Here is a 13,293-nt window from a genome sequence, read left to right as displayed (position 1 = left end):
ATTCCAAGTTAGAACCTTAGATTATTTGTTTCTTTTTTTCCCCAATAAATGTTCATGGAACATCTAAAATATACCAGGCACAGTGTTGTTCAATAATAATAATGGTAACTAATGAGTGCTATATGCCAAGCTCTGTATTTTTTTCTTTTTTTTTTTTTTCAAGCTCTGTATTAAACACAATGCATGACGGACACTTTGTGATGGACACTATAATTAATTTTCATTCTACAAATGAGGAAACAGGCACTATGAATATAGGTAATTTAACCATGATCAGAAGCTGAGTGGTGACAGAACTAAAATTTATTTATTCATTTTTAAAGATTTATTTATTTATTTTAGAGATGTACAGAAAACATGCATGAGGGGGAGGAGAGGCAGAGGAAGTGGGAGAGAGAGAACCCTGAAGCAAACTCCCCACTGACCATGGAGCCCAACATGGGGCTCAATCCCAGGACCCCAAGATCATGACCTGAGCTGAAATCAGGAGTTGGATGCTTAACTGACCGAGCCACACAGGCAACCCATAAAACTAAACTTTAAATACATATTTGCCCCCACAGCCCAGATAGTGTCTCTGCCCTCATATGAAAGAATTCAACTATTAAAAAAAGAAGAGACAAAAAAAAAAAAAAAAAGAAGAGACAGCATGAGCATTTTAAAAAAAGAACACAGCGCCATAATAGGAACATGCCTTAAACTAGTGTGGATGTGGAATTCTTGGAGACAAAGTAATGTTGAAGTTGAACCTACAAAAACATTACCCAAGGTCTAGATTAGATACGTAAGAGAGGAGATTGAGCCAGACTATACCATTTGGTGAATGTCAACAATGAACAAGGTTTATGTGTGAGCCCACCAATAGCATTTGTGGTTCTATTCTGTTAGAGTTAAGACCAATCAATTGTACTTTTCCAATCGTATATTCAAGTTGACTACAAGCTTTCATTGTCATTATCAATTAGCTGAAAATTACTTTAGCAGAAGAGTTAAAATGCATAAAGCAGCTGAAAAACCCCAATTGTAACCAGCTTCTTGAAATGAGGAATAATTAAAAATCTGATACATTACTTTGTTATACTTTATTTTTATTTATTATCCCCTTATTATAGGGATATAAAATGGTCTAGAGATGAGGAAAACAGTTGGTGGTTCTCAAAAAGTTATTTATGTATATAAAATATCCAGAATCAACAAATCTATAGAAATGGAAAACAGGTTAGTGGGTGCCTAAGGGGCTATGGAAGGGAGAAATAGAAATGGACTATATAACTGGTATAGCATGATAAAAAAATGTTCTGCAAGTAGGTATTTGTGATGATTACACAGGTAGAAAAATAAGAGGAAATTAATCAGAAAGTAGAAGATAGGAAATCATAAGGACAAGAACAAAAACTGATGACACAGAAAATGAAAAACAATACAAAAAAATCAATGAGATGAAAAGCTGGTTCTTTGAAAAGCTTAAATAAAATTGACAAAACTTTAGCTAGAATAACAAAGAGGAAGGGAGAGAGAAGGAGGAAGAGTAAGAAAGCATAAGAGAAAAAAGAGGCAAATCACTCATATCGAGAATACAATATGGGGTGTCTGGTGGCTCCATCAGTTAAGCATCCAACTCTTGATTTTGGCTCAGGTGATGATCTCAGGGTTGTGAGATTGTGCCTGGGGTTGGGGTCCACACTGGGCATGGAACCTGCTTCAGATTTGCTCTCTCCTTCTTCCTCAGCCCTCTCCCACCACCTCTCATATGCAAGTGTACTCTCTCTGTCTCTAAAAAAAAGGAAAGAATAAAAGATAATACATATTTTGTATTAATACATAAAACAAATACATAATAAAATCATTACATATTTTTCAGACATGAACAGGATACTAGGAAATATTATGACAAACTAATGCCAATACATTTGACAACTAAAACCCAATTATTTTGAAAAGTATTACAAGATCTGACTGAAAAAGAAATAGAAAACCAGAATAGTCATATATTAGGTAAAGAAATAGAATTTGTGGTTAAAATCCTTCTCAAAAATAACTCCAGACAGATGCAGGACGGAGGGGCAAGATGGGGGAAGAGTAGGGTCCCCAAGTCACCTGTCCCCACCAAATTACCTAGATAACCTTCAAATCATCCTGAAAATCTACGAATTCGGCCTGAGATTTAAAGAAAGACCAGCTGGAATGCTACAGTGAGAAGAGTTCGCGCTTCTATCAAGGTAGGAAGACGGGGAAAAAGAAATAAAGAAACAAAAGGCCTCCAAGGGGGAGGGGCCCGCGAGGAGCCGGGCTGAGGCCGGGGCGAGTGTCCCCAGGACAGGAGAGCCCCGTCCCGGAGGAGCAGGAGCTGCACCAACCTTCCCGGGCGGAAAGGGGCCTGCAGGGAGGTGGAGCAGGACCCAGGAGGGCGGGGATGCCCTCGGGCTCCCTGGGACACTAACAGGCACCTGCGCCCCGGGAGAGTGCGCCGAGCTCCCTAAGGGCTGCAGCGCGCATGGCTGGACCCGGAGCAGCTCGGAGGGGCTCGGGCAGCGGCTACGCGGAGGGGGCTGCGGGGCGGGAGCGCAAATCCAACAGCACAGGCCGTGGAGCACAGGGCGCCGGGACACAGCCCAGGATCCAGCCTCCCCCGGGACAGGCAGAGGCCGGGAGGGCCCAGGACAGCGAGGACGCTCCTGCCCGGAGCTGAGCAGATCAGCAGCCCCACCCCGGAGCCTCCCGGCACTGCAGACGGAGAGCCCCGGAGCTACTGCAGGAGCTGACTCCAGGGTCCCAGAGCTGCCACCACCACTGTGGCTGTTCCTCCTGGGGCCTCACCGGGTAAACAACCCCCACTGAGCCCTGCAGCAGGCAGGGGCAGAGCAGCTCCCCCAAGTGCTAACACATAAAAATCAGCACAGCAGGCCCCTCCCCCAGAAGACCAGCTACACTGACAACTTCCAGGGGAAGTCAAGGGACTTAAAGTAGACAGAATCAGAAGATACTCCCCAATGTGTGTTTTTTTTTCTTTGCTTCTTGATTTCTGTTTGCTTCCCCCACCCCTTTTTTTTCTCCTCTCTTTCTTTTTCTTTCTTTTTCTTCTCTTTTTTCTCTTTTTTCTTCCTTTTTTCTTATTTCTTTTTCTCTTTTCTTTCCTCTTTCCCTCCTCTCTTTTTCTCCTTTTCTCAAACAACTTGTTTTGGCCACTCTGAACTGAGCAAAATGACTAGAAGGAAAACCTCACCTCAAAAGAAAGAATGAGAATCAGTCCTCTCTCCCACAGAGTCACAAAATCTGGATTACAATTCAATATCAGAAAGCCAATTCAGAAGCACTATTATAAAGCTAATGGTGGCTCTAGAAAAAAGCATAAAGGACTCAAGAGAATTCATGACTTCAGAATTTAGAGCTAATCAGGCAGAAATTAAAAATCAATTGAATGAGATGCAATCCAAACTAGAAGTCCTAAAAAGGAGGGTAAATGAGGTGGAAGAACGAGTGAGTGACATAGAAGACAGGTTGATGGCAGAGAGGGAAACTGAGAAAAAAATAGACAAACAATTAAAAGATCATGAGGATAGATTAAAGGAAATAAATGACAGCCTGAGGAAGAAAAACCTACGTTTAATTGGGGTTCCTGAGGGCGCCAAAAGGGACAGAGGGCCAGAATATGTATTTGAACAAATCCTAGCTGAAAACTTTCCTAATCTGGGAAGGGAAACAGGCATTCAGATCCAGACAATAGAGAGATCTCCCCCTAAAATCAATAAAAACCATTCAACAACTCGACATTTAATGGTTAAGCTTGCAAACTCCAAAGATAAAGAGAAGATCCTTAAAGTAGCAAGAGACAAGAAATCCCTGACTTTTATGGGGAGAAGTATTGGGGTAACAGCAGACCTCTCCACAGAGACCTGGCAGGCCAGAAAGGGCTGGCAGGATATATTCTCGGTCCTAAATTAGAAAAACATGCAACCAAGAATACTTTATCCAGCAAGGCTCTCATTCAGAATGGAAGGAGAGATAAAGATCTTCCAAGACAGGCAGGAACTGAAAGAATATGTGACCTGCAAACCAGCTCTGCAGGAAATTTTAAGGGGGACTCTTAAAATTCCCCTTTAAGAAGAAGTCCAGTGGAACAATCCACAAAAACAAGGACTGAGTAGATATCATGATGACACTAAACTCATATCTGTCAATAGTAACTCTGAGCATAAACGGGCTTAATGACCCAAAAAAGGTGCAGGGTTTCAGACTGGATGAAAAAGCAGGACCCATCTATTTGCTGTCTACAAGAGACTCATTTTAGACAGAAGGACACCTACGGCCTGAAAACAAAAGGTTGGAGAACCATTTACCATTCAAATGGTCCTCAAAAGAAAGCAGGGGTAGCCATCCTTATATCAGATAAACTAAAATTTACCCCGAAGACTGTAGTGAGAGATGAAGAGGGACACTATATCATACTTAAAGGATCTATCCAACAAGAGGACTTAACAATCCTCAATATATATGCCCTGAATGTGGGAGCTGCCAAATATATCAGTTAATAACCAAAGTTAAGATATACTTAGGTAATAATACACTTATACTTGGTGACTTCAATCTAGCGCTTTCTAAACTCGATAGGTCTTCTAAACACAGTATCTCCAAAGAAATGAGAGCATTAAATGATACACTGGACCAGATGGATTTCACATATATCTACAGAACTTTACATCCAAACTCAACTGAATACACATTCTTCTCAAGTGCACATGGAACTTTCTCCAGAATAGACCACATGCTGGGTCACAAATCGGGTCTGAACCAATACCAAAAAATTGGGATCATCCGCTGCATATTCTCAGACCATAAAGCCTTGAAATTAGAACTAAATCACAACAAGAAGTTTGGAAGGACTTCAAACACGTGGAGGTTAAGGACCATCCTGCTAAAAGATGAAAGGGTCAACCAGGAAATTAAGGAAGAATTAAAAAGATTCATGGAAACTAATGAGAATGAAGATACAACCATTCAAAATCTTTGGGATGCAGCAAAAGCAGAAGGTAAGTCTACATTGGGGTGAGGCCCTAACTTCACCCAGCAACTAGAACCAAGCCCAGGAGGCCCACCAGCAACTCTCCCACACTATCACCTTGGTTTCAGACCTCACCTGCATCTACTCAGCCTACATCCCAAGAAGGTGAATGTTAAGGAGGAAAATATCAATGCCATCATTAAAGCAGTCAGTGTAAATGTTCGACTTTTCTGGCCAGACTTGTTTGTAAAGACCCTGGCCAATGGCAACATCAGGAGCCTCACCTACAACACAGGGGCTGGTGAACTTGCCCAGCAGTTCCTGCTACAACAGCAGGGGGTCTTGCTCCATCTGCCATCACTGCCCCAGATGAGGAGAAGAAAGTGGAAACAGACAAAGAAGAATCTGAGGAGAGTGATGATAACATGAGTTTTGGTCTTTTTGACTAACCCTCTTTTGTGACATGTTCAATTAAAAAAAATGACTGACTGAATAAATATGTAAGGAAATAAAACTAATCCTATACAAACTCTTTCAAAACATAGAGGAGAAAACAGTATGCAGCTCATTATTTGACCCTGCATTGCCTAAATTACAAATGACATTACAAGAACATGTGCAAAAGACTTTTAACAAAATATGAGTAAATCTAATCAGTAATTTCTAAACATAATAATGAACCAAAATCATACACAGATTGTCCTAAGAATAAAAGTTGGTTTAACATTCAAATATCACTCAAAATAAGTCACTATAGAATAAAGGAGAACTACATGATCATGTCAAAAGATGCCTAAAAATGGATAAATTTCAACCCAGATTTAAGGTTTCTTTTAGACGTTAGTAAATGAACAATAGAAAATTATTTGTTCAAACTGATAAAAATCATCTTCATAAAATCTATAGATGTCATCATATTAATGATGTATACTCCTCTTGATCTTGAAGATGGATAGGGATATACACTATTACTATTATATATTGTACTCTAGGTCCTCAACATTGAAACAAGAAAAAAAAGAAATAAAATACATAGAGACTTGAAATGAAAAAGTAAAATTTTAAAATTTTTTGTGCAGATAGCATAATTGTGTACAGAGAAAATGTCAAGTGTGGTAAAATAAATGATTTACACAATCAGTGAATTTGGCAAAGCCATAGTTCATGTCAATATTAAAAAATCAACTATACTTCTGCAAAAAACATTAAACAATTAGAAATTGAAATTATAACCAATATTTAAGAAACGAAATATTAGGGTTACATTTTTTACATTTACATAATAAAAATATTAGGGTTACATATAGGTAATATTTATTCAACAGGTGTATGAAACCATATAATGTTTGTCCTTCTGCCATTGACTTATTTCACTCAACATAATACCCTCCAGTTCCATCCACGTCGAAGCAAATGGTGAGTATTTGTCGTTTCTAATGGCTGAGTAATATTCCATTGTATACATAGACCACATCTTCTTTATCCATTCATCTTTCGATGGACACTGAGGCTCCTTCCGCAGTTTGGCTATTGTGAACATTACTGCTTTAAACATCGGGGTGGAGGTGTCCCGGCGTTTCATTGCATCTGTATCTTTAGGGTAAATCCCCAGCAGTGCAATTGCATTATATGGTCTCATTCATTTGGGGAAATTAAAGAATAGTGAAAGGGAATAAGGGGAAAGGAGAAAAAATGAGTGGGAAATATCAGGGAGGGAGACAGAACATGAGAGACTCCTAATTCTGGGAAACAAACTAGGGGTGGTGGAAGGGGAGGTGGGCGGGGGGTGAGGGTGACTGGGTGACAGGCACTGAGGGGGGCACTTGATGGGATGAGCAGTGGGTGTTATTCAACATGTGGGCAAATTGAACACCAATAAAAAATAAATTTATAAAAATAAAACAAATACAGAAAGCTAGGTAATTACCATAAATAAATTTTTGTTTTTGAAATTTAGTAGTCGAGCACGTTGAAAGTCATAACAAATAGAGTGTTATCTAAGAGAAGAAAAAATTTGGTTTCATGCCTATATATAAAACTGATCTTCTATATCTATAACTTAAAAAAACAGGTGTATGAAAGGTAGAAAATATTGCAAAGAATATTTAATACATAAAGGGAGATGTGTACATGTGATGGACTAGAAAACCCAATATTTTTACCGTATCATTTGTAAATTTTCAATGTGATTTCCATAAAAACCCCAACAGGATTATTGGAGAAATCAATAAATCTGTTCTAAATTTATTATTAAAATGTAGAAATGTTAAAGTGTCTATAATAGCAAATCACTCTCAAAAAAAGAACACATTTGAGGAACTTATTTGACATCTAATTTCAGGGTTAATTCTTAAGGTCCTAGAATCAATATTGTGTCCTAATTGGCATAAAGACAAACAGATAGATATGTCCAGAAACATAACAGAATGTTCATAAATAAACTCAAATGTATTTTTTGCAAATATAGCAAAGTATTTTAATGGTTAAAGAATAGGCTTTTATTTTATTTTTTATATTTTTTATTTAAATTCAATCAGCCAACATATAGTTCATCATTAGTTTCAGACATAGACTTCAGTAATTCATCAGTTCTATATAACACCTGGTACTCATCATATCACATGACCTCCTTAATGCCAGTCACCCAATTACCACATCCTCCTACCCACCTCCCCTACAGCAACCCTCAGTTGTTTGCTATACTTAAGAGTCTCTCATGGTTTGTCTCCCTCTCTGATTTCTTTCTATTCCATTTTCCCTCCCTTCCCCTATGATTCTCTGCACTGTTTCTTATATTCCACATGAATGGTAAGTATTCATCCTTTCTGATGGCTGAGTAATATTACATTATATATATATATATATACATATATATACATATATATATAACATAAAACACATTTTACATCTATATAAAACACATCTTTGTCCATTCATTTGTCGATGGACATCTCAGCTCTTTCCAGCTATTGTGGACATTGCTGCTATAAACATTAAGGTGCAGGTGCACCTTTGGATCTTTACATTTGTACCTTTGGAGTAAATACCTAGTAGTACAATGGCTGGATCATAGGGTAGTTCTATTTTCAACTTCTCGAGGAACCTCTATCCTGTTTCCAGAGTGGCTGCACCAGCTTGCATTCCCACCAACAGTGTAAGATGTTTCCCCTTTATCCACATCCTCACCATTTGTTTTTTCCTATCTTAATTTTAGCCATTCTGACTGGTGTGAGGTGGTATCTCATTGTGGTTTTGATTTGTCATCTCCTGACGACAAGTGATGTGGAGAATTTTTCATGTGTCTGTTGGCCATTTGTATGTCTTCTTTGGAGAAATGTCTGTTCATGTCTTCTGCCCATTTCTTGACTGGATTGTTTGTCTTTTGGATGTTTAGTTTGATAAGTTCTTTATAGGTTTTGGATACTAAAAAAGGTTTTCCTTTATGTGATATGTCATTTGCAAATATCTTCTCCCATTCTATATGTTGCCTTTAGATTTGTTGACTGTTTCCTTTGCTGTGCAGAAGCTTTTTAGCTTGATGAAGTCCAAATAGTTCATTTTTGTTTTTGTTTCCATTGTCTTTGGAGATGTTTCTAGCAAGAAGTTCCTGCAGCTGAGATCAAAGAGGTTGCCACCTCTGTTTTCCTCTACAATTTTGATGGATTCTTGTCTCACATGTAGGTCTTTCATCCATTTTGAATTTATTTTTGTCTGCTTTCATTCTACATGTGACTGTCCAATTATCCAAACACCACTTGTTGAAAAGACTGTCTTTTCTCCATTGGATACTCTTTCCTTCTTTGTCAAAGATGAGTTCTCCGTAGAGTTAAGGGTCCATTTCTGGGTTCTCTATTCTGTTCCACTGACATAAGTGCCTATTTTTGTGCCAGTACATACAGTCTTGATGATCACAGCTTCGTAATATGGCTTGAAGTCTGACATTGAGATGCACCAGTTTTAGTTTTCTTCTTCAAGATTCCTCTGGCTCAGGGACCTCAGGGTCTTTTTTGATTCCATACAAATTTTAGGATTACTTTTTCCAGTTTTGTGAAAAATGTCAATGGTATTCTGATAGGGATTACATTGAATGCGTAGATTGCTCTGGGGAGCATAGACATTTTAACATTAACTATTCTTCCAATCCATGAGCATGATAGGTTTTTCTATTCCTTTGTGTCTTCTTCATTTTCTTTCATAAGTGTCCTATAGTTTATTTAGAGTACAGATCCTTTACTTCTTTGGTTAGGTTGATTCCTACATATCTTATGATTCTGGTGCAATTATAAATGGGATTGATTCCTTAATTTCTCTTTCTTCTGTCTCATTGTTAGTGTATAGAAATGCAACTTATTTCTGTGCATTGATTTTTATATCCAGCCACTTTGCTGAATTGTGGTATGAGTTTTAGTAATTTTGGGGTGGAGTCTTTGGGTTTTCCACAAAAAGTATCATGTCATCTGTGAAGAGAGAGAGTTTGGCTCCTTCTTTATCAATTTGAATGCCTTTTGTTTCTTTTTGTTTTCTGATTGCTGGGGCTAGGACTTCTAGTATTATATTGAACAACAGTGGTGAGTGGGCATCCCTGTCATGTTTCTGACCTTAGAGGAAAAGTTATCTCTTTTTCCTGAGTGATGAAATGTTAAATAGCTTGGTTGTGGTGATTATTTCACAATGTATACTTATGTTAACATATCAAGTTATACATCTTAAATTCACACAACTTTATTTGTTCATGATATTTCAATAAGCCAAAGAAAAAGAGGTCCAAGAACTTTAAAATGGCTGTCTAATGCTTTATGCCCTCACTGCTCTAGCTCTTAAGGAATCATTAGTGGGTTCCTAAAAAGATTTAATATTGATTATTAAGGAGAAACTCCTCTGTGACGTGAGCCTACAGGGGAACTACATCACAGATCCACTGGAATTATGGCATCCTTCTATTTACATGGAATCTGGCTTTCTTTCTTTCTTTGTAATTTTATTTATTTATTCATGAGAGACACATAGAGAGAGGCAGAGACATAGGCAGAGAGAGAAGTAGGCTCCCTGCAGGGAGCCGGATGCAAGACTCTTCATCCAAGGGACCCAGGATCATGACCTGAGCCAAAGGCAGATGCTCAATCCCTGAGCCATTCGAGTGCCCTGGCATTCAGTTTTCTGAACAACCCAGGACACAGAGAGGAAGGAGACTCACAGGCTTAGGTTCCAAGTGTAGGAAATACAATTCTCCACCTAAGAATGAGTGTTTGTCAACATGTCTCCATAGAATACTGTTTCTAAGACAAAGCCTTTCCATCAAAGGAGATAATTAATTCCTGGGAGAGGAAACAAGAGCTCCAAGACAAGGTCCCTGAACCTTGATGCAAACCTCTTTAAATATCCTTACAGGGAAAAGTTAAAATGTTTCTGTTCACCTCTCCAGAGCAAGATTCATCATGAGCAGAATGAACCACCTGAATGTAATTTCTCCACACTGTCTGCCTCTTGCTCCACAGGACCAAAGCCATAAATAGATTATTTCTCTGTAGTGTTTCAAGTGAATCCATTCTAAATTCAAAACCAGAAAACACATTTCAAATAGATTTTCTGTGAAAAAGTTTTGAGGTGTTAGGATCAATGGAAAGATTTGGACTCATAAGAGTACTCTTTTATTTTAGTAGACTCATTGAGGAATAATGATATACTCCCCAAAATTGCATATATCTAATGTATACAGTTTTTTTAAAGATCTATATATTTATTTATGATAGACATAGAGAAAGAGAGAGGCAGAGACACAGGCAGAGAGAGAAGCAGAATCCATGCCCGGAGCCCGACGTGGGACTCGATCCTGGGACTCCAGGATCGCGCCCTGGACCAAAGGCAGGCACTAAACTGCTGAGCCACCCAGGGATCCCCTGTATATAGTTTTTTAATAACTGTTGAATTGATGGTGGATTACCTGAATAGGCCCTTCCCAAGTGTGACATATTTTTCATATTGAAAATTACTTATTACAAGTAGAGGACAGTTTGAAGATGGAACTGTTGCTGAATACCCCCAAACATCAATAAGATCATCCAAGACAGCTAAGGTAAGTTTTTCAATAGTGTTGATACTTTTTTAAAGTACTTCCCACATATATTACTCATTATTTTTCAACACTTTCCAAACATACTAATAGAATAATTTATCCTTATCCCAATGCTTCAAAAGATGATTTATGAATGTTATTAGCTAATTTGACACTTTAAAAATTGGGGGCATCAGGAAGGGAGACAGAACATAAAGACTCCTAACGGGAAAACGAACTAGGGGTGGTGGAAGGGGAGGAGGGCGGGTGTTGGAGGGGAATGGGTGACGGGCACTGAGGTGGACACTTGACGGGATGAGCACTGGGTGTTTTTCTGTATGTTGGTAAATTGAACACCAATAAAAATTAATAAAAAAAAAAAGGAAAAAAAAATAAATAAAATAAAAATTGGGGGCTTGTTAAGCAAATGGTAGGACCCTGCTTTCTGACACTAGGCACCATGCTTCGACCATAAGACACCTCCTAATAATGAAGAAAAATCATAAGAATGAAAACGCATTTTTATTACATTACAAACCCACAAATATGAAAATTAAATGAAAAAGATCACCAGCTGTTTGTCCAAGCACAAACATGGAGAACAGTTCCTGGGATTAACTTCTATGCATTACACAAGTCTCTATTGTTTCTTTGAGTGTAAAATTGGAGGTGATCCTTCCTAAACTCATTGCATAGTTAAATATTTCTGTGGTATTATTACCCAAACTGTCAATTCTTCCTATCTCGTAGGGGCAATCACAGTCATAAAATTAAATGAAAGTCCTTTGTGTGTCCCAAACAGTGTGGTCAATGTTTCAAATAATTGGGATAACCTGTGAGGTGGATATTATTGTTCTTGCTTTATAGATGAGGAAACAAGGATGTAAGGTACTAAGGTAATGCACCCCAGATAAAAGAAATTGCAAATGGAAGAACAAGGATTCTACTCTGGTCTTTCTGATTTTCAAACCAATACAATTAACCACGGGGATAATTGGTTTTTATATTTTGGAGAAGAGTGTGGCAGCTCATTTTTTAGAGGAGGATACGGTAAGAAAGACTTAGTACTCGGGGAGAGATCAAGAAAAAAAGGGTTGTTCAATGAAAGAGCACCACATTTTTAAGATTTGTGAGTTCCAGTATGCCATTGTGTGTGCTGTGTGTCTGCTGATGAAACTGCTGCACATAAGCTTGCCTCTAAAGTTCTATTAAAATAATTACAAGTATCATGGTTATATCAAAAAGAGATGACTAATTCATCTCGTTGTTTCTTGTAAAGTAACAATATAGGGCATGGATTAAAAATTTGGAGGGCCAACAATTAACAAGTATAGCCACAAGTATAACCTGACCTTTCTTTGCTCCAGCCTTTATTAGCTACTCAGTCATCTTAGGCAAGATTCTTAACTTCTTCTCTATGCTTCTATTCCCTAATGTGTAAAATAGGGATTAAAATGAGCCATCCTGTAGGTTTGTAGTGAGGCTTACCTAACCAAATATCTGCAAAAACACTTAAAGCACACTAAGTGTTCAGTTAGCTTTGGTTAATATTACCATCATTGTTATAATTATTAACATTTATCTCTGAGATTACTTCCTCATCTGCAAAATGTACGATATTAATACCAACCACACAGGTCATCACATGAAAAAGGACCATGTATACGAAGTACTTGCTACATACCATGCACACAGCAATCAATTGTTCAAAAGTATATATTTCTAGCTATTTTAAAGTCATTGGACTTAGGAAACATGCATTATGATTACGTGTAAGTAGCTCTTGTATCCATCCAATACATTCCCATCACCATTGCCCTGTTACTCTTTATTCAACTACTATGAATAGTCTGCCACTGGGATTCCTGTGTCTTCCTTCCACCCCCTAAATTAACCTCAAATCATTTCAGGCAAAGCACACAAAGATCTTTATGAGAATAAAATCCAAGATTTCTCCCTTCACAGTCTTCTTTATCCTCCCACTCATGTTCTCAATTACCTTCCATGGTTCTCCATTTCAAGAAATTAAAGAGAATCATCTGAGGTTCTGTATTTGGAGACTACATCCATATACTACCACACCTCAGGTTTGGCTACCGTGGTGCATACAATCTACTACTTCAATTTAGACTCTTGGTCATCTGGGATGACTTATATGTGCACATGTAGTCTCCTGCCTGTGTGTTTCCAAAAGTTCCATATGCCCATAATCTTAACAAAGACTTCAACTGAGAGGCAATCT

At 38.2% G+C, this 13,293-nt stretch overlaps 1 pseudogene; it reads left to right on the top strand.

The window, feature by feature from the left end:
- Positions 1-3,423: 3,423 nt before the first annotated feature.
- Positions 3,424-5,448, top strand: LOC112912174 (large ribosomal subunit protein P1 pseudogene; annotated as a pseudogene).
- Positions 5,449-13,293: the final 7,845 nt, after the last annotated feature.

Source organism: Vulpes vulpes, chromosome 5, assembly GCF_048418805.1.
Source record: "Vulpes vulpes isolate BD-2025 chromosome 5, VulVul3, whole genome shotgun sequence".
In the NCBI taxonomy this organism is placed as follows: Eukaryota; Metazoa; Chordata; class Mammalia; order Carnivora; family Canidae; genus Vulpes; species Vulpes vulpes.
The sequence above is the reverse complement of the archived record's forward strand: the minus strand, read 5'-3'. Positions and strand labels throughout refer to the sequence as shown.